General features: G+C 35.7%; 1 protein-coding gene across 4 annotated transcripts in view; it reads right to left on the reverse strand.

Moving 5' to 3' along the window:
• Positions 1-23,138, reverse strand: part of MAGI2 (membrane associated guanylate kinase, WW and PDZ domain containing 2) — a 1,519,032-nt gene that overhangs the window by 1,369,938 nt on the left and 125,956 nt on the right. The window lies entirely within an intron of this gene.

Here is a 23,138-nt window from a genome sequence, read left to right on the forward strand (position 1 = left end):
ATTTATTTTGGATCAGTTATTTCTCAGCTAAGAAAATCACTCTTATCTATTATTTTCACTGTTGCATAGGAAATTTCCCAATGTGAAGATGTGTTGAAAAATATAAGAATATTACCCAATGATTTGGCAATGATTTTCATTATTAGAGTGCTCATGATGAACCAGTCTACATTTTTCTCTTTTCAAAATTATTCTTATAGTCAATCAAAGGAAGAATAGACAATTCCTAAGTCAGATGTGATGAACAAAAGGGTCCATCCTCCTTGAGAGAACAGTAATACCACTGTGATCTTCTGAAGTTGCCTTTATATCCTAGTTAGCAATAAGAATCACCTTTTTTTTGTTATTTGCTTAAAATCTTTCCTGCAAAGCACTTCCTAACTATATTCCCAATCCCATTAGGAAATCACTTATAACACAAGTAATTCTACTTCTCAACTGTTCTTGAAAATACTCATATAATATCCTATGAACATTTTACCTCGTAGAAAAATCAGTCCCTTTTTAAGGTTCGAGAGTACACAATTTAAGACAGTAACAGTACCACGAGATTTTTTCCCCTTCTCTACTTAGACCTGTAGTGAGAGAAATCTTCCTAAACAGCTTTTTGACTCTGCTTTTCCCTACTCAGTACTGCCTGCCTTATAAAGCATCAACCTTTTTCTAGACACTCAAGGCTCTCTGCAAGCTACACTTAGCCTTTCTCCAGTTATCTCATTCACTAATCCTCTGAGCAGTCTATGCTTCTAATTTTCTATGTAATTCACGCTTTGCTAAATCTACACTCCTGGGCTTTTGCTTCTTCTCCATTTTATAACGACTGGAGTACTTCCCACTCCTCAGTCCAGGATCCCATGTCAAACTTTTCCTCACATCTTACCTGATCTCCCTATGCAGAAATGATCTCTCCTTGTGGTTTTGTAAAGCTATTGGTTCACACAAATACACACTGGCTTGCAAGAACATTGTGCATGTATGAGTTTTCCAATTCTTACTTGAGGGCAATGGTGTTTCCTATGTAATTGCCTCTTTCACTGCATCCACATGTATGAAAGTAACACAAATACATTGCTTCTGCTGACTTTATGTGAACACAGACTCCAGACAGCTTTAACACCCTGAATTCTTGGTTCCCAGACTTCCTAAAAATGGTGTCATTTCTTTGTGTGTGGCCATGAGCCCAACAATCCTTGACCCCAATAATCCTCACCTTATGTTAAATTGAGAGCTGCTTATTCTTCATTTTCATTTTGCCTGAATATGGCTTAAACAATGTTTATTTTGAAGAGAATCTGTTCCATAAATATCTGTTCTCTCAAATAATGAACAGACTACCCTTCTATCATGTAAACATCTTGAAGAAAAATAAATAGCACACTAAAGTAAAAAGAACTTGATCTGACCTTGTTGTCAAATCTATCATACTTAATTTTTTAATAATTGTATCAAATTATTTGATATGGGATTGACACTAAAGGTTTTCATTTTCCCCTCCTCAATCCTATTTTAATCACCCTAGATTTAAGCCACTCTGCATTCCCACAACTCAATGACTCTGTTATCTTTGTTCTGCATTTCTGCTGCACTGGAGAATCATTCTTATCTTAAAGACATTTGTCTTTACAGTTTCACTGACACTGAGTGATCAATTTCTCCTCTTAGCTTTTCAACAAAGTTTACATTGCATATGAATCATCCCACACCTCAGGGCTCTGGTCTTCCTCTTTAGTTTCTTTCTCCTTTATATCTCTTCCTTGAACTCCATTCTTACACCTCTAACTAACAGACTTCCCACATGGAATAGCAGACTTTCCCCTTAACATTAACATACATAATGCTGAAAGGATTCCTTAGAACCTCACCTTATTTATCTCTCTGGTAGACTTCCACTGAACAGTCTGAGAAACATGGTAAATGAAAGCATGGATAAGATGAGTACATTTTTATTTGGATATATTTCATGTATATCTTTGTATATATGGACAGATACCTTAATACTAAGATAAACTGTCTCAGACTTATATCTAAGAAAAATCTTAAGCAAAAACATTAGTACTATATTACTTAGGAGTTTCAATACCAATTAGCATCACTATATATACATCATGCCCTCATGACAATGAATTATCTTTAGAATTACCAGGAGAAACTTACACTGTAAAATCTGATTTAAAAGTGTGCTAGTTGGCACATCTTTTGATTTATTATTAAAATGTATGGCCAAGAATATTATGATGGTGTGCTTGATAAAAGTAAACAGGCAAATAAGATGCAGTCTTATTATAAACATTTTCACAGTCAGTGAACAATACCTAACTAAGAGATTACTGGCATTTTCTGGAAATGTTTTATTTGGTTGCCCCAAAGCAGAATGCTGTAATTTAAGTAATCTTGAAGAACTCTGTTTTAATGTATTATAGCTTTTCTATCTTAATTATACAAATAAAAGAAATTACAATGGCTTTGAAGAGTAAATTAACTGTACCTCAGCTGTTGTTTAATGTAATTAGATTATGGTAATACAGAGAGACCATTTAATTAGTATATATGCTCTGGTATTCTCTCAACTCTATTCTACTTATTAACCACCCTGTCCAATACTATTAGATGCTGTTAGATAATTTCAGTTTGTATTGGTATCTAAGTAACATGCTGGACTGAAAATACACAACTTGTCTTTGTAATGTCCTTGATGGGCAAAACTGTCTTATTAATTTCAGTGTCTCCAGCATATTGCCTTACATATAAAGTGCTTAACAATTTGAGTAATAAATATTAATTTGAAAGAAAGTCCAGGAACCATTCTCCTCTAAAAAATTGACACAAACAAAAAAAACAGTTTTCTGCTTTTTTCTTCCATCAGAGAAAAAAAACTTTTCAGAAAAAGTGTAGCATTTATCATTTATAGCTACTTTTGATTTTTATATTTATGTAGTTCATTACTTTTTTCCAGAAGGAAAATATTTCTAATCTATTATGAAAAGAGTTTTATCATTTTTGAAACTTTAACAACATGAAATATGCATGCATTAATCAATGTGCTCTTTTCTCTTTTAGAACAGAAATGTGCAATGCAGAGGAAGTCAACCCATTTAAGACAACAGGAAAGAATAACAACTCTGCTCCACATCATTAATTGTGACAAATATTAACGAAATCTTAAATTCCTTAGCTTAAAAAAAGACATCTCTCACATTTAAATAAAATAATTTTTACCATCATTTTTAATTCACTATTTCAGTGTATCGTTTTATTTGTACATAAAAGCAGTTAACTTAAATTTTATGGACTTATCAAGTACAGCAATGTGTTCATAATTTGTTGATTCATCCCTCTCATCAATATCCATAAAAGATTAAAATAGGTAGTGTTATTTCTCTAGTAATAGGAATAACTGAAGAAAAGGTTTAGAAATTCATAAAATAATACAAATACATTTAAATATGATATTAGCATTCATTATCTTCTGAATGTTGTTTTTGCTTACAAGTTAAACACCAGATGGGAAATTAGGAAAACTGGATGCTGCTTCTATAACCCTGGGCAAGTCATTCCAATTCTGAGGATCCTAGCCTCTTACTTAGAAAAAGAAAAGGTTAAATAAGATGACCTCCAAACACCCTTCTAGTTAAAATTAACAACAGCAATAGTAATGGCTAACATTTACTCTGTGTCAGGCCCTGATCATTTAATCCTCACAGCACTATGGGAAAGCTGCTATTATAATCCTCATTTTACATATAAGAAAACTGAGTCCAGACAGGCTGAGTCAATTGTTTAAGGTCACATGGCTTAAAGACAGCAGTACTAGAAATCAAACCTAGGCAGCATGACTCCATAGTTAGTACTTGTAACTCCTGTAGTCTACTGATGCCATAAGTGAAGAATATAACATGTTTCTGTTTATGGTATTCACTCGGAATGTTATTCTCCCATTGATGTTTGGGGAAAGAGAATGAGCTTTAGAGTCAATAATACTGAGTTTTTATCCCAAATCTATCATTCACCTGCTCTGTGACCTTGGACTAGGTACTTACACTCAGATTCTGTTTTCTCATCTGTGAAATGAGAATACTCACCTTCTTCACAGGGCTGTTGTTTAAGAAAGAAGACTAAAGGAGGGGCGGAAGATGGCGGCGTGAGTAGAGCAGCGGAAATCTCCTCCCAAAACAACATATATCTATGAAAATATAACAAAGACAACCCTTCCTAGAATAAAGACCAGAGGACACAGGACAATATCCAGACCACATCCGCACCTGAGAGAACCCAGCGCCTCGCGAAGGGGGTAAGATACAAGCCCCGGCCCCGCGGGAGCCGAGCGCCCCTCCCCCCAGCTCCCGGCGGGAGAAGAGCAGGCAGAGCGGGAGGGAGACGGAGCCCAGGGCTACCGAACACCCAGCCCCAGCCATCCGGGCCAGAGTGCAGGGCCCTCGATACTGGGAAAACAGGGCAGCAAGAACAGTGAGCAGGCACTGGAGGCTGGGCCACAGAGGACATACGAAAAGCGCGCGACCATTTTTTTTTTTTTTTGCTTTTTTGCTGCTTTGTTTTGGCGAGCGCTTTTTGGAAGTCTTAAAGGGACAGGGACCCCAATACTAGGGAAACAGGGCAGAAAGACCGGTGAGCAGAGGCCTGAGGCTGGCACCGGAGAATAAAGAAAAACGAACGACCACCTTTTTTTTTAATTAAAAAAATTTTTTTTCTTGTTTTTTTTTTGTGGTCGTTGTTTTGTTTTGGCGGGTGCTTTTTGGAAGTCTTAAAGGGGCAGGGCGGGTCACTTAATCCAGAGGTAGGGAATCTGGGATCTCTGGGCACCCTAACCCCTGGGCTGCAGGGAGCAGGGAGGCCCCTTACGGAGATAAATAGCCTCCCAGCAGCTCCTGCTCCAACGCGACTCCACCATTTTGGAGTAGCTGCCCGAGCCAGGCCACGCCCACAGCAACAGCGGAGATTAACTCCATAGCAGCCGGGCAGGAAGCAGAAACCCTATCTGCGCGCAGCTGCGCAGCACAAGCCACTAGAGGCCGCTGTTCTCCCAGGAGAGGAGGGCCACAAACCAACAAGAAAGGAAGTCCTTCCAGTCGTCCCAGTTCTGCAGACTATTCCTATCACCATGAAAAGGCAAAGCTACAGGCAGACAAAGATCACAGAGACAACACCAGAGAAGGAGACAGACCTAACCAGTCTTCCTGACAAAGAATTCAAAATAAGAATCATAAACATGCTGACAGAGATGCAGAGAAATACGCAAGAAAAATGGGATGAAGTCCGGAAAGAGATCACAGATGCCAGAAAGGAGATCGCAGAAATGAAACAAACTCTGGAAGGGTTTATAAGCAGAATGGATAGAATGCAAGAGGCCATTGATGGAATTGAAATCAGAGAACAGGAACGCATAGAAGCTGACATAGAGAGAGACAAAAGGATCTCCAGGAATGAAACAATATTAAGAGAACTGTGTGACCAATCTAAAAGGAACAATATCCGTATTATAGGGGTCCCAGAAGAAGAAGAGAGAGGCAAAGAGATGGAAAGTATCTTAGAAGAAATAATTGCTGAAAACTTCCCCACACTGGGGGAGGAAGTAATCAAACAGACCACGGAAATACACAGAACCCCCAACAGAAAGGATCCAAGAAGGGCAACACCAAGACACATAATAATTAAAATGGCAAAGATCAAGGACAAGGAAAGAGTGTTAAAGGCAGCTAGAGAGAAAAAGGTCACCTATAAAGGGAAACCCATCAGGCTAACGTCAGATTTCTCAACAGAAACCCTACAGGCCAGAAGAGAATGGCATGATATATTTAATACAATGAAACAGAAGGGCCTTGAACCAAGGATACTGTATCCAGCACGACTATCATTCAAATATGACGGTGGGATTAAACAATTCCCAGACAAACAAAAGCTGAGGGAATTTGCTTTCCACAAACCACCTCTACAGAACATCTTATATGGACTGCTCTAGATGGGAGCACTCCTAGAAGGAGCACAGCACAAAACACCCAACATATGAAGAATCGAGGAGGAGGAACAAGAAGGGAGAGAAGAAAAGAATCTCCAGACAGTGTATATAACACCTCAATAAGCGAGCTAAGTTAGGCAGTAAGATACTAAAGAGGCTAACCTTGAACCTTTGGTAACCACGAATTTAAAGCCTGCAATGGCAATAAGTACATATCTTTCAGTAGTCACCCTAAATGTTAATGGGTTGAATGCACCAATCAAAAGACACAGAGTAACAGAATGGATAAAAAAGCAAGACCCATCTATATGCTGCTTACAAGAAACTCACCTCAAACCCAAAGACATGTACAGACTAAAAGTCAAGGGATGGAAAAACATATTTCAAGCAAACAACAGTGAGAAGAAAGCAGGGGTTGCAGTACTAATATCAGACAAAATAGACTTCAAAACAAAGAAAGTAACAAGAGATAAAGAAGGACACTACATAATGATAAAGGGCTCAGTCAAACAAGAGGATATAACCATTCTAAATATATATGCACCCAACACAGGAGCACCAGCATATGTGAAACAAATACTAACAGAACTAAAGGGGGATATAGACTGCAATGCATTCATTCTAGGAGACTTCAACACACCACTCACCCCAAAGGATAGATCCACTGGGCAGAAAATAAGTAAGGACACGGAAGCACTGAACAACACAGTAGAGCAGATGGACCTAATAGACATCTATAGAACTCTACATCCAAAAGCAGCGGGATATACATTCTTCTCAAGTGCACATGGAACATTCTCCAGAATAGACCACATACTAGGCCACAAAAAGAGCCTCAGAAAATTCCAAAAGATTGAAATCCTACCAACCAACTTTTCAGACCACAAAGGCATAAAACTAGAAATAAACTGTACAAAGAAAGCAAAGAGGCTCACAAACACATGGAGGCTTAACAACACGCTCCTAAATAATCAATGGATCAATGACCAAATCAAAATGGAGATCCAGCAATATATGGAAACAAATGACAACAACAACACTAAGCCCCAACTTCTGTGGGACACAGCAAAAGCAGTCTTAAGAGGAAAGTATATAGCAATCCAAGCATATTTAAAAAAGGAAGAGCAACCCCAAATGAATGGTCTAATGTCACAATTATCGAAATTGGAAAAAGAAGAACAGATGAGGCCTAAGGTCAGCAGAAGGAGGGACATAATAAAGATCAGAGAAGAAATAAATAAAATTGAGAAGAATAAAACAATAGCAAAAATCAACGAAACCAAGAGCTGGTTCTTCGAGAAAATAAACAAAATAGATAAGCCTCTAGCCAGACTTATTAAGAAGAAAAGAGAGTCAACACAAATCAACAGTATCAGAAACGAGAAAGGAAAAATCACGACGGACCCCACGGAAATGCAAAGAATTATCGGAGAATACTATGAAAACCTATATGCTAACAAGCTGGGAAACCTAGGAGAAATGGACAACTTCCTAGAAAAATATAACCTTCCAAGATTGACCCAGGAAGAAACAGAAAATCTAAACAGACCAATTACCAGCAACGAAATTGAAGAGGTAATCAAAAAACTACCAAAGAACAAAACCCCCGGGCCAGATGGATTTACCTCGGAATTTTATCAGACATACAGGGAAGACATAATACCCATTCTCTTTAAAGTTTTCCAAAAACTAGAGGAGGAGAGGATACTCCCAAATTCATTCTATGAGGCTAACATCACCCTAATAACAAAACCAGGCAAAGACACCACCAAAAAAGAAAACTACAGACCAATATCCCTGATGAACGTAGATGCAAAAATACTCAACAAAATATTAGCAAACCGAATTCAAAAATACATCAAAAGGATCATACACCATGACCAAGTGGGATTCACCCCAGGGATGCAAGGATGGTACAACATTCGAAAGTCCATCAACATCATCCACCACATCAACAAAAAGAAAGACAAAAACCACATGATCATCTCCATAGATGCTGAAAAAGCATTTGACAAAGTTCAACATCCATTCATGTTAAAAACTCTCAGCAAAATGGGAATAGAGGGCAAGTACCTCAACATAATAAAGGCCATCTATGATAAACCCACAGCCAACATTATATTGAACAGCGAGAAGCTGAAAGCATTTCCTCTGAGATCGGGAACTAGACAGGGATGCCCACTCTCTCCACTGTTATTTAACATAGTACTGGAGGTCCTAGCCACGGCAATCAGACAAAATAAAGAAATACAAGGAATCCAGATTGGTAAAGAAGAAGTTAAACTGTCACTATTTGCAGATGACATGATACTGTACATAAAAAACCCTAAAGACTCCACCCCAAAACTACTAGAACTGATATCGGAATACAGCAAAGTTGCAGGATACAAAATCAACACACAGAAATCTGTGGCTTTCCTATATACTAACAATGAACCAACAGAAAGAGAAATCAGGAAAACAACTCCATTCACAATTGCATCAAAAAAAATAAAATACCTAGGAATAAACCTAACCAAAGAAGTGAAAGACTTATACTCTGAAAACTACAAGTCACTCTTAAGAGAAATTAAAGGGGACACTAACAGATGGAAACTCATCCCATGCTCGTGGCTAGGAAGAATTAATATCGTCAAAATGGCCATCCTGCCCAAAGCAATATACAGATTTGATGCAATCCCTATGAAACTACCAGCAACATTCTTCAATGAACTGGAACAAATAATTCAAAAATTCATATGGAAACACAAAAGACCCCGAATAGCCAAAGCAATCCTGAGAAAGAAGAATAAAGTAGGGGGAATCTCACTCCCCAACTTCAAGCTCTACTATAAAGCCATAGTAATCAAGACAATTTGGTACTGGCACAAGAGCAGAGCCACAGACCAATGGAACAGACTAGAGAATCCAGATATTAACCCAGACATATATGGTCAATTAATATTTGATAAAGGAGCCATGGACATACAATGGCAAAATGACAGTCTCTTCAACAGGTGGTGCTGGCAAAACTGGACAGCTACATGTAGGAGAATGAAACTGGACCATTGTCTAACCCCATATACAAAAGTAAACTCAAAATGGATCAAAGACCTGAATGTAAGCCATGAAACCATTAAACTCTTGGAAGAAAACATAGGCACAAACCTCTTAGACATAAACATGAGTGACCTCTTCTTGAACATATCTCCCCGGGCAAGGAAAACAACAGCAAAAATGAGTAAGTGGGGCTATATTAAGCTGAAAAGCTTCTGTACAGCCAAAGACACCATCAATAGAACAAGAAGGATCCCTACAGTATGGGACAATATATTTGAAAATGACACATCCGATAAAGGCTTGACGTCCAGAATATACAAGGAGCTCTCACGCCTCAACAAACAAAAAACAAATAACCCAATTAAAAAATGGGCAGAGGAACTGAACAGACAGTTCTCCAAAAAAGAAATACAGATGGCCAACAGACACATGAAAAGATGCTCCACATCGCTAATTATCAGAGAAATGCAAATTAAAACTACAATGAGGTATCACCTCACACCAGTAAGGATGGCTGCCATCCAAAAGACAAACAACAACAAATGTTGGCGAGGCTGTGGAGAAAGGGGAACCCTCCTACACTGCTGGTGGGAATGTAAGTTAATTCAACCATTGTGGAAAGCAGTATGGAGGTACATCAAAATGCTCAAAACAGACTTACCATTTGACCCAGGAATTCCACTCCTAGGAATTTACCCTAAGAACGCAGCAATCAAGTTTGAGAAAGACAGATGCACCCCTATGTTTATTGCAGCACTATTTACAATAGCCAAGAATTGGAAGCAACCTAAATGTCCATCAATAGATGAATGGATAAAGAAGATGTGGTACATATACACAATGGAATACTACTCAGCTATAAGAAAAGGGCAAATCCAATCATTTGCAGCAACATGGATGGAGCTGGAGGGTATTATGCTCAGTGAAACAAGCCAAGCGGAGAAAGAGAAATACCAAATGATTTCACTTATCTGTGGAATATAAGAACAAAGGAAAAACTGAAGGAACAAAACAGCAGCAGAATCACAGAACTCAAGAATGGACTAACAGGTACCAAAGGGAAAGGGACTGGGGAGGATGGGTGGGTAGGGAGGGATAAGGGGGGGAGAAGTAGGGGGGTATTAAGATTAACATGCATGGGGGGGTAGGAGAAAAGGGAGGGCTGTACAACACAGAGAAGGCAAGTAGTGATTCTATAACATTTTGCTATGCTGATGGACAGTGACTGTAAAGGGGTTTATAGGGGAGACCTGGTATAGGGGAGAGCCTAGTAAACATAATATTCGTCATGTAAGTGTAGATTAGTGATAGCAAAAAAAAAAAAAGGGCAGTTCCTGTGTGGTAACCTCCAACGAGTTCTACACAAGAGTATAAAGGGCATATAAAAGTGTAGGCAAAGGGTCTGTTTGTGTTTATACAGAGGATCAAAGCCTAATTGTGCTACCCCGAAAATGAACTAAGATACGATATGAAAAAGAACTTCCAACATCTGCACTCTCTGGAAGACTCATGCCAGAAGATGATCATCAAAAAACCCCAACAAAGATCCACGCACTGCTACAGCTGTAGATGCACTCATCCCACCAGTTCCTGGACTTGCCATGGGAATGAGGAAGGAGATATCTAAGCTGGCCTGTGGCCTAGTGCATACAGTAAAACAACAAATTTGACTGGATCTATACTGTTGGAACTCAACCAAGAATTTGGAGAAGTGCAAATTGTAGCGCTCCAAACTCTTACAACTACAGACTATTTACTGTTAAAAGAACATATGGCATGTGAACAGTCCCCAGGAATGGGTTGTTTTAATTTGTCTGATTTCTCTCAGACTGTTCAAGTTCAGTTGGACAATATCCACCATATCATAGATAAGTTTTCACAAATGCCTAAGGTGCCTAACTGGTTTTCTTGGTTTCACTGCAGATGGCTGGTAATTACAGATATGCTTTGGTTATGTAACTATACTCCTATTATGTTAATGTGTGTGCGCAATTTAAGTAGTAGCTTAAAACCTATACATGCTGAAGTTACTCTACAAGAAGATTTGTCAAAGAAATAATCAATCTTCCCATGTTTTCTTCTGCCTGCTACTTCTATAGCTTTTCTTCTTCCTTCCTAATTACAACCCTTAAATAGAATTCGTGCCTCATATCAAATTTACCGAGTGTCATAATTCTTCCAAGTGGTAAAGATACCTCAAGACAAATGCTGGACATAGAAGCCACAGGGCATAAATATGCAAAGAAGTAAAAAGCTAACTTTTTCAAACAATAAGGCTTCTCTCTCACTTACCAACTTCACATTTCCCTGTATGGCCCCGGAAGATGACTGGTTAGCCAGAGACGGGTAAGATTCCTCAAGGGAGGAACAACCTAAGACAGGCACAGTCGCAGGGGGGACATCAGGTGAGAAATTGGGGATCAACAGAGGTGAGGCTTAGAACCTCACCCCCCCTGTTCTGAGAGAAATCTTCTGCATACGTGGATGTTTTATTGCCCTGGTCTAGCTTGGATTAACACATAGTCTACAGGCACACACCTGATCATCTACATGTGCTCTCTTACAACACTAAACTATGTTTTCTACCTTTATCTTGTATCTACCTACCACTTCAGCATTTTATTAAAAATAATAATAATAAAGAGAGAAATGTGGTATCCACATATAAATCAAGTATAAAAACCAAATGAGTATTCATATTTGAACTGACTGTTTATAGTTCATAATGCATGAGCAAAACCGAAAGTTTCTGTGATGACTGCCCTTGTACTGTTCACTATGTAACTTATTCATTATGTAAGAATTTGTTCTACGTGTAAAAACTTGTTTGTTTTGCCTCAGAAGATTGGAGACTGACAAAAATTAGGCTTGGGGTGGAATAATGATTGTGCATGATTGTGCATTGAGCATTGACTCCCCTATACAGAATTTTATTGTCGTTAACAACCATTTGATCAATAAATATGAGAGATGTTCTCACAAAAAAAAAAAAAAAAAAAAAAAAAAAAAGTAGGACAGACTTCCAATGGTAAAATAAATTAGTAACCGGGATGTAATGTATAGCATAAGGAATATAGTCAAGATATTGTAACAGCCTGGTAGGGTGATAGCTGGAACCTAGAATTATGTATATAAATGTTCTACCACTGTGTTGTACACTTGAAACTCATGTAATGTAATACTGTGTGTCAACTACCCTTCAATAAAAAATAATTATTTAAAAAAAAAAAAAAAAAGAAAGAAGACTAAAGATGCATGGTCTAGTATAGTTTCTGGCTACAATAGGGATTCAATTTTGTTTCCTTTTCTCATGTTTAAACTGTAGAGGCTGATGCTGAGACCTTGAAATTAAGACCACTTAGGCATTTTTAGGATTCACACTCCTAGTAGCACAAATGAGACTTAAAATGAGCCCAATGCAGAAATGTAGGGAGTCATGAAATGAAATGGAAGACAGAGAAACTAGCCAGTTCCCCTAGGGTATACCCAGTAAAAGACATAAAAGCTGGAGTTCCTGGGAACTTGTGTAGCTCAATCTTTAGTGCCAGAGACATGCAGTCAAGATTACCAGGTAAATAACACAATAGTTTGTTAGAATCTCAGTTTTTTGTTTTCAACTTTATACACCCTATCTTCTAGATAATCCTTTACAAGCATAGAATGTATTTAAGTTTGTCAAAGATATTTTGGGAACACAGAATTTAAATGTAGTTACTATTATAAAGAATAAAATTACTGAGAGAAAGTGGTATTAGGATCATGCCCAATTTCCTTATTATTTCAGTTAATCTCCAAAATCAGCCCCTCTCCCACCTTACAGTTCTGTTTTAATTATAGATGTTAAAAGAGAAAGAACTCTTGCATACATCTTCCTTTGAATTTTTGAGTGACATAGGCTTAAAAAATATTTAAGAAGATGGGCTCAATGGAGAATAAATTAACAACAGGATTATTTTTTAGGAAGATTCAAGGATAAAGATTAAATGAAGCCATTTTTCCTATTAAAATTTTGAGTTCAGATAAGAGCCGCTTCTCTTTGCCTTTCTATTGAGTTCTAAATACTGTAGTCTGTTACTGTAAAATTACTAACAAATATTTCTGTTTTTTAAAGTGTGGCTTAGAAAGACTCCTTGGAAAGAAGGACAAGAAGAAAAAGTTCTTAGTTGACTGTACAAAATAAGAGGACAAACCAACAGTTCCCTCAAAAAAGTTATAGATTATTATGTAATTAACTGATTTTATTGCATGAAACACAACTTTATTAGGTAACTTTCATTATGGGATATTCCAATATACCTAAATATTAACATTTGATTCTAATTAAAATTTGAAACTAAAATAGTGAGTTTGATTCTAAAACTAAAATATGTTGTATAAAGAATATAAGTAATATACTCTCCAGCATAAAAACATATAAATTGAACTGTAATAAAGTGAATATTAAAGAATTATATGACATTTTACATGTAGTTGGCATTTTAAGATATTATAGAGTGAAAGGATTCAACTAAATTAACCAGGATTTGTCGTGAATCAAAATATTACAGGTGGCTCTGACTTGCCTTATTATACATCTGTTAAAATGTACTTCAAATTAAAATTCACTCTTCAAAAATTTTAAGTGCTTACAATTAGGTATAATAGAAGTTACTGCAGAATTGTACCAACACAGTGATTACAAATTTGCCATCTATTACCATGTAGGGATTTCTCAATGAAAGAATGCTTGGAGGAAAAACTGAACAATTTATTTAATATTTATCCATGTAGGACAAAATTTACAAAAGGAACGGGCTATTCTAAGCAAAATTCCATAACTACTATAGATGAGTTATTATAATATGTTAGATGTATCAGTTTAGATTGAAATAGATTTTTTAATTAAAATGATTGAAACATCAAATTAAGATCTGGTACTGTGAAAATGTACAAAATTATTGTAATTCATGGAATATTTCCAAACTTTAAAAGCTCATCAATGTAAAAGATGGACACTGTTTAAAGAACACAGATCAGTCTGTGCTGTGCAGTATTCACAGAAGCCAAAGCACTTATGGATTGACATGTACGTTAAATCTTTCTTCTTGTGGTTTCAATATTTTAAAGTGCCAGGCACTATGGTGAGTGATTAAAAATGTCATCTATTTCATTGTTCCAAGCGATTCAAACCTGTATGGTCACAGGGCATATTGGAGTAGATTAAATCAGTAATCTACTTATTCAAGTCAAAATCACAGGAATTAGCTTTGTTTTGGTTTTAATTGAAATTCAGTCCTCCTTTTCGGGTATGTTGACTATTTTTCTCACACCACTAAAAGGCTGTAAGTTAAAGCCATATATAAATTTAAAATGGAAAGAATGAACCTATTGCTAGAGAATAAGTGAAGCATCACTCTTTTAGCAAAGAACACATTTAGTAACTCTTCATGCTTATAAGACTGCCAAAAATAAAACTTTGAATTTCATAAACTCTTCACAAAGCTCAGAACTGTCAGGTATGCAAAGTTAGACATGGATGACTTGAAGCATACACAAACAGCTTTGCTTCATTTGGGGAAATCCTAACAGAACACTAATTTTGGAAGTGGTGGTCATTCAAGCAGAAATCACTTTGAAACATTCTATTTGGTGGACTCCCAAACACAGCTTTGTAAAACACCTGGGTTCCTGGAATCTACAACAGACTGGTTATATACTGGTAGGAAGGTCTCCTAAAGGTCATCTAGCCCAAGCTTCCAGCCAATTCAGAAATCTCTTTAACCAAAGATGCTCAGACTCTGCTTAAGCACTGCCAGGAGGTATGAGGGGAATAGACAGAGCTCACAATCTGGCCGCCCAAACCCTGCACATCCTGGGAGCCCTGGCCCCACAGGGCTAATACTGGAGGACAAAACCATGAACCATACAGGTAAGTTAGAATTTAAAGAAACACTATTCACAAAAAAGGTACAGTAACCATTAGTTCAAGAACTAAGAGAACCTTAGCTCATTAATGAAATGGAGATTATAACTAAAATGTTTAGATTTTAGTTATATAAGGAGATATATAATGGAAATCCAACTTAGAGAACCTAGTTAACAAGCTCTCCCAAGAGGGACTCACAGTCGCTGAGTATTTAGAATTTTGAACGATTTCTAGAAATGGGAGCAGAGTCTTGAAAATTGTATAATAATGTCAATGAAGCAATTTTGTTAAGCTCTCCCAGTGTGCCAGGATTAGTACTTAGTATGCTGAGCACTTTTACATACATTAACTTATTTCATTCTCTCATCCACCCTATGAGGTAGGTTCTATTAATACCTCCATTTTAAAGTTGAAGAAATGGATAACTCAGAGACTCATTAACACACTCAAAGTATTTTTCAAGAAAGAAACTGCAAAAATAACAGGAAGGGAAGAGGAAGAAAATTTAAGGAAAAATCACTAAAGTGTGAGAACTTTTTTGGTGGATCTCTGTGGCCTTTTAACTACTAGTTTTAGTGTTTGCTTTATTTCCTAGTAGTGTTTAGGGTATACATTTAAAATCATGCCTACATGTAAGGAAACAAGCTTATTGCCCCAGGACAGAACAGAGAACCCCTAACCAAAATGGTGGAGAGGAGCTACTTTGGTCAGATTCGAGTCAGTGGCTTAATCAAAAAGCAATCCAGGTAATTATGGCTGTCACACAATGTGTTCATCACTTACATGGCTTTTTTGTTTTTCCCAAATTGAACATATATACTGTTTTAAATAAAGCAACCATTGCATTTATCCATAAAACTTAGTTACTGATACCTTATTATTTTTTGTGAAGTAACTAGTTATACTGACAAAAAACAATTGTCAGATACATAAACATGTAAAGACATGGCATCAATAAGGTTACATTTCTTATTTTGAAAGACACTAAAATAACATGTTTAAGAGATTAATACTTTCTGACTTATAAATAATATGCTGTCTTTATATACTGATAATGCCTATATAGAAGAATATATTTCTTTTTAAAAATTAGTTTTCAGAGGGTGACATTGCAAAGGGTATACTAAGAAATTACCAAAAATAAAAAATCCTATGCATATATTTATACTGTCCACCTTGCTTCAATGATGTAATTTTCTATTGTTTGTTGTACTTAGACAATGGTATTCAGAGGAGTTGTATTATAACAATATATACAGAATGGGTTATTTGAGCATATTTTTAATTCATGAAGCAGAAATACATAGCATATGTAGGAATTTAAAATATTACATGCATTACAGCATCAGTCAGAACTTAAAACAATCATTACATATGAATGATTTTCTGTTGAGTTCTTATTCCAGAATTGCTAATGAATAACCTGCTGTGTTACAAATCTCTCAGCTTCCACAATAATCTACATCAGCAATCATGACTAATAAGAAGAGTGGAAGCCTGTCTATCTTCAGCAAGTCATTATTAGCACTGCAGAGTTCACTCCGTACAATTTAAACAGTAAGGAAACAAAAACAGGAAAGTACTTTGAAATGAAAAGCAAATAACACACCCAAAATGTTTCTATTCACAGAATCAATTAATTTTCAGAAAAATGCATGTTGACCTAAGAAACTTCTCAACCTCCAAACCCTTTACAATGCATTCACCCTTAAGAAAAAGAAAATAAAAACAACTGCTACTTAAGATTAAGTAATACAATCTTCAACATTTTCTAAAGTTATAAAAACCTGACAATACACTGGCATTGACAGGAAAAGACACAACCATCAGAGAAGACCCTTATTTCTACAATGACAGAAATAGACAATGTATCACTGCATTTTAAGAGAAACATGTTAAAACCCAGAGCATGACTGAATATAGCACTAAATTCACAGCACATCACTGTGGGATTTTGCCACGGGACCTTACTCTATTAAAGAGATAACTCTTTAAATCAATGAGCAATACTCATTCCCTAGTACCAAAATTAAGAAAAGGAGACTAGCAAATTTCAATTTTGCTTATAAGTAAAAAAAAGAAACTCCCATGTAAATATGTAACACTTTCTATAGCCCTCAAGCTTAAAACTAAAGATAATTTCAATGGGTATTAAAAATAATGACTAAGGTAATTTTGTAGACTCATTTTGTAGATTCTTTCAGTTTTGGAAATCTGACAGTCAGACTTGTTTAACTTATCAAATAGTACAGAATAGCCAGAATCTGTGATTTCAGATTAGTGAAGAAAACCCAAAGGACTCCAAAGTCAAAGCACAACTGAAGACAGAGTCAAAGAGCCAACATTGCATCTCATCAGGCTTGTTGACAATGCATCCTGGGAGACATAACTTTATCTTCAAAGTGACACCATGCAAGTTTTGCTCACGGAACCAGGCATCTTATGCAGGTCACACAGCCGCATTACCTGCCAGCTCAGAAATAGCATTTTAAAACTGGCTACACTTATGCTGACCCTCAGAATGTTGTTTGCCTATCAAGGAAACTATGTGTTCTATCAGAGAATAAAGATAAGCAAATAAAAACAAGTGCCATTATTTTAATGTTCTCTCTCCTAAGTCTGCCCCTGCTTTATTTTTAACTTCAGGTTTAAAATATAAAGCCAAGCAAACCCTCAGTTTTTAGTGAATTATTAGGAGAGTTAAATGCATAAACTGGGAATTTATCCATTTATACTCAGAGGAACTGGAAAGGATCTACAAAGCTCCTCAAATCATGTTCTTTTGTCTCTGTCCAAAGTGGGCATATGAGACCTATTGGGACTTAAAACAATCTTTAAGAAATAGGATCCCATCACTTCCCACAAGCCTAAAATGAAAGTAAATGTCCCCACCAATGCCATTTACTAGCTTAGAAATATTGGTAAACCATATAACGTCTCTGTTTTTATTTTTTAACCTTTAAAAATAAATCTATTGATGCTTTTCCTTGCTTTCACATGCTTTTGGTAGACCTAAATGAAAATGCTTAAAAAACATAACAATTATGCAAATAAAGTTATTAAGCTACATTTCTTATCTAAATACTTACCTATTTCAAACTGAGTCCAATCTATTTTGTTCAAGACCTTGATACATGTGACAATAAATCAGCCTTGAAAATATGTTTAAAATTAATGAATTCATATTTAAAAGAAATGCATTTTTAATGAGGTACCAAGCCTCTCATGAAAAAACTCCATTTACAAAATCATCTTCCTGTTACTGTTATTTTGACTTCTTTCCCCTCGCCTCCCACCTAACTACCTTCCACACATACACACACCTGCACACATATGAAAAACCAAGCACATTGTGCATTTGATTAAACAAGGAATTATCTATGTTATGTAATTACAAGTAAATGGAATTTTTTGCTAAATTCTATTTTAATCCAAATCATCTTCAGTCTAATCTCTGAATGTTGTCTGGCTTTTCCAAGGCATCCTAATTTGTGCCAGATAATGAAATAGTCTATACTAGAAGAAGCAGGAGTACCATACTTCTGAAATTAGGGACATGTAATATATAAGTTGTAGATGGAAGATCACAACATACTGAATCAAAGTCTTACTAGGAACAGAAAGGCAGAGGGAAAAAGGAACCTAGGCACAGTCAGCAACTCAGTTCAGGAAACCTCTTTTTCTCCAAGGGTCTGAGGATTTCGTCAACCATCCAACACATAAGAATAGTAGTTGGGTTCAGGGAGGATCCAATAAGGGGATCCCACTGTACCTCCCCCTCTGCTGAGAGATAGTTAGTGGCTCAGCCTAGGGAGACCACTTTTACTTCCTTAGATAGCAGAAGCAAGAACCAGTGAGAGCTCCAGTGCCACCAGATAAACCTCACAGGCCATAATAACACCGTGAAGACTCTGAGATTAAAGCGCCATTGGAACTGCAGGTTATCAAAGTCGGTCACATTGCATGTGCAAGACCTAAAAATGGTAATCACCAGCTAAAATAAAAGGTTGAAACAGTACCCAGATTTTGCTAATGTAATAGCCAAAGTGTCTAGGATACAATTAGAAATCACTCATCATACCAAGAGCCAAGAAAATCACAACTTGAATGAGAAAAGATAATCGACTGATGTCAACATTGAAATGAATCAGTTGTTCAAATTATCTGATAACTGATGAGGATTTTAAAATGGAGTCATAAAAAATGCTTACAGTATCAATGACAAGTTCTTAATACACATGAAAATGTTAAAAATATTAGCAAGAAGTTATTCGAAAGAGTCAAATGGGAGGATAGCACTGAAGTACAATAACAGAAATAAAGATCTCCTTGGCTGGACTAAGCAGTAGGGTGGCAGTAAGAGAATTAGGGAGCTCAAGAACAGAAAAATAAAATTCACCCAACTTGAACAAAGGAGAGAAAATGAGGAAAGGCCTCAGAGCCTCAGGGATTTGTGGGATAAAAACAAAAGATCCAATATTCTTATTATCAGAGTCTAAGAAGGAAAAGAGAGACACTGAGTAAGTATTTAAAGAAATAATAGCTGAATCTCTCCAAAGTTAGAGCAAATTCTATAGATCCAAGAAGCTGAGCGAATCCCAAAGAAGACAAACCAAAGAAATCCATGGCAAGAGGGTATAATTAAATGTTTGAAAACTACAGACAAAGAAAAACCCTGAAAAATAACAAATTACCAGTACAGGAGTTCCAATTCAAATAATTGGATTTTTCATTTGAAACCATGGAGACCCAAAGTAAGTGACACAACATTTTTCAAGTGCTAAAAGAGAAAAACTACCAACCACAAAATTTATATCTAATGAAGCTAACTTTCAGGGAAAAGGGGGAAATTAAAACATTCTTGAAAGAAAACCACAGGAAGTTACTGCAAGCTATTCTTAAAGAGTGTCTAAAGAGCTTTCTTCAAACAGAAAGGAAGTGATAAAAGGAAAAAGCCTAGATCATCATCAGCAAAGCAATCAGACTATAGGTACATAAAATATACTATATTTTTACCATGAATTTATAAATAATACTTGATTATTGAAACAAATATTATGACATCTGACTCTAATTCTGATATTTAAAAGTAAAGTAGGTACAAGGATTTAAGTTTAAAAGAAGTTTTCACACTTCACTAGAGATGGTAAAATATTGCTACAAGTAAATCGTTACAAGTCGCATAAACATATATATATATATATATATGTATATATTGTAACACTCAAGACGAATCCCTGTGAATACTATAATACAAAGAGATCACCACAAAACCACTATAAGTAAAGTAAGCTGAAATATTAAAAATGTTCAAGTTGCCACAGGAAGGCAAAAAAAAAAGAGAAACAGAAGAATAAGTGCCACAAAAAAAGACAAATAGAAAACAGGTAATAAAAACAGCAATTAAGTACTAACATATCAATAGTTATCTTAAATATAAACACAACAATCAAAAAACAAGGACTGCAGAGTGGATAAATAAATACGAGCCAACTATATGCTTCTTACAAGAAAAAAGCTCACTTCAAATTCAACAACAAAGGTAGCTGAAAGTAGTAAGATGGAAAAAGATATACCCTGAAAATACTGACTTAAAAACACAGGAGAAGTATACTAATATTTGATAAAGTAGACCAGAGCAAAGGAAATAATACAGACAAAGAAGTCTAGTAGATAATAAAAGGGGTTATTCTAAGAAGACATAATAATTGCAATATTATATGCACCAAACAACAGAGCCCAAAAGTACATGAAAAAAATAATACAGTGTAAGGAGAAATAGACAAGTCCATAACTAAAGTTGGGAACTTCAAAGCCCCCACCTCAGTAACAAATAGATCTACTATACAGAAAATCTGCAAGGATAGCAGATGTAAACAACACAATCAACCAAGAGGATCAAGGATGTATAATGTGTGTGTGTGTGTGTGTATGTTAGTGTGATCTAACACACTAGATCCTGATGGTTGTGTTGTTCACATATGATTATATATGTATATTAGATCATAATCTAAAAAAGACTGAACTCATAGAAACAGAGAGTAGATTGGTGTTTGCTAGGGAAAGAGGAATGGGGAAAATGGGTAAAGGTGGTTACATGATACAAACTTCCAGATATTAAGATGAATAAGTTCTGAGGATCTAACGTATAAGATGGTGACAATGGTTAATAATACTGTATGTGTATACTTGAAAGTTGATAAAAGAATAAATCTCAAAAGGTCTCACCACATATACACACAAAAAAAGAAAAATGTGTGAGGTGATGTATATGTTAACTAACTTTTGTGGTAATCATTTTGCAATATATACTTATATCAAATCATCACACTGTACACCTTAAATTTATACAATGTTATATGTCAACTGTATTTTAAATAAGACTGGGAAAATTTTTAGGAAATACTGAAAATATTTGGGCAGAGAGTTCTTAGACTTAAAACAAATGCACAAGCCACAGAAGGAAAAAAATTATAAATTAGAGCTCATCAAAGTTAAGAACTTTTGCTTTGTGAAAGTGCATATGAAGAGGATGAAAAGAGAAGCTAGAGACCTAGAGAAAACATTTGCAAACCACATATCTAATAATGGACTAGTATCTAGACTATGTAAAGAATTCTCAAAACTCAACAGTGGAAAAATTAAAAAATCTAATTAGAAAATGAGCAAAAGACATAAGCATCCACTTTGCTAAAAAGGCTATACAGATGGCAAGTAAGCTGATAAAAAGATTTTTAACATAATTAGCTATCAAGGTTATGCAAATTGGACCTACAATTTGTTTTCAACATCTACCTATTAGAATATCTAAAATGAAAAATGGTGACAAGATGAAATGGCAGACAGGATGTGAAACCAGAAAATTATATATTGCTGAAGGGATGTAAAATAGTACATCCAGGCTAGAAACTACTACTTTGGAAGTTTCTTAAAAACTAAACCTGAAATAACCATGTAACTCAGAACTTGCACTTTGGGGAACAGAGGATTAATAATTTATGTTTCCACAAAAACGTGTAAATGAATATTCATAGTGACTATTTGTAATATCCAAACCTGGGATCATCACAGATGTGATTCAACAGGGAAATGGTAAATAAACTGTAGCATATACACACAATGGCATAGTACTCAGCAACACAAAGCAACAAAATACTGACAATAGCAATGCCTTGATAAATTGCTAGGAATTTATTCTGACTAAAAAGGCCAATCCCAAAATGTTACACACTGTATTATTCCATCTATATAACATTTTTGAAATGACAAAATTTTAGAATTGGAGGATGGATTAATGGTTGAATTGCCAGGGATAGAGATGGGTACAGAGAAGGCAGGAAGGAGTTGGCTGCATGTCATAACAGAGCAACAGGACAGATTATTGTGGTTCAGTATCTTGAATGTAGTAGTGAGTATAAAAACTTAGGTGATAAAATTGTATAGAACTTAATACATACACATAAACACATACAAAAGAATCCAAGTAAAATTGGAAAATTTGAATAATATGGGTAGATTGTACCAATGTTATTTTCTGGTTGATATACTATTTTTCAATACATTATCATTGATGGAAACTAGGTGAAGTGAACAAAGGATCTTTCTATTATTTCTTATAATAGCATATGAATCTATATTTCAAAATTTCAATAAATAAAAAGTTCCTACTACCTTCATGATTCACTATGATTGTCTAAGTTTTCCTTTTCTGTCATGTAACTATTAAAAAAGAATTTTTTCATAAGATATTTTGTGACGTTGGGTAAGCACATACAACCCAATAATTTATGTCTGGTATGCAACAAGGATTTCTTTCATATACAAATTTTTATTAAAGATGGCAGTCCACAAACTTGCATTCATAAATGTTTCCTGTCAATTTAATAGAAATAATTTTCCAAACTTAATCATGGTTAACCTGAATATTAAAAGAATTCTCTCATTCTAGATACAGATGAACTTGCCCTTAAGCAAAGATTGCTAGGAAGGCTGAAAGTCTTAACATTAAAAATGAACTGAACCTGGCAATTAAAGAAAAGTACAGACCAAATCCCTCGTCCTTTTACTTCCCACCCCTTGCAAGAATTCTAAGATTAGGAGTTGCAAGAACAGTGCTCCTGCTAATATTAAGAACTAAGAATATGTGAAAATTTATGAATTAAACTGATGTGCTACATGATATTTAACTATTTGACACTGAGCAATTCTCAGAAGACAATACTG

This window comes from Manis pentadactyla, chromosome 7 (assembly GCF_030020395.1).
Source record: "Manis pentadactyla isolate mManPen7 chromosome 7, mManPen7.hap1, whole genome shotgun sequence".
NCBI lineage: Eukaryota > Metazoa > Chordata > Mammalia > Pholidota > Manidae > Manis > Manis pentadactyla.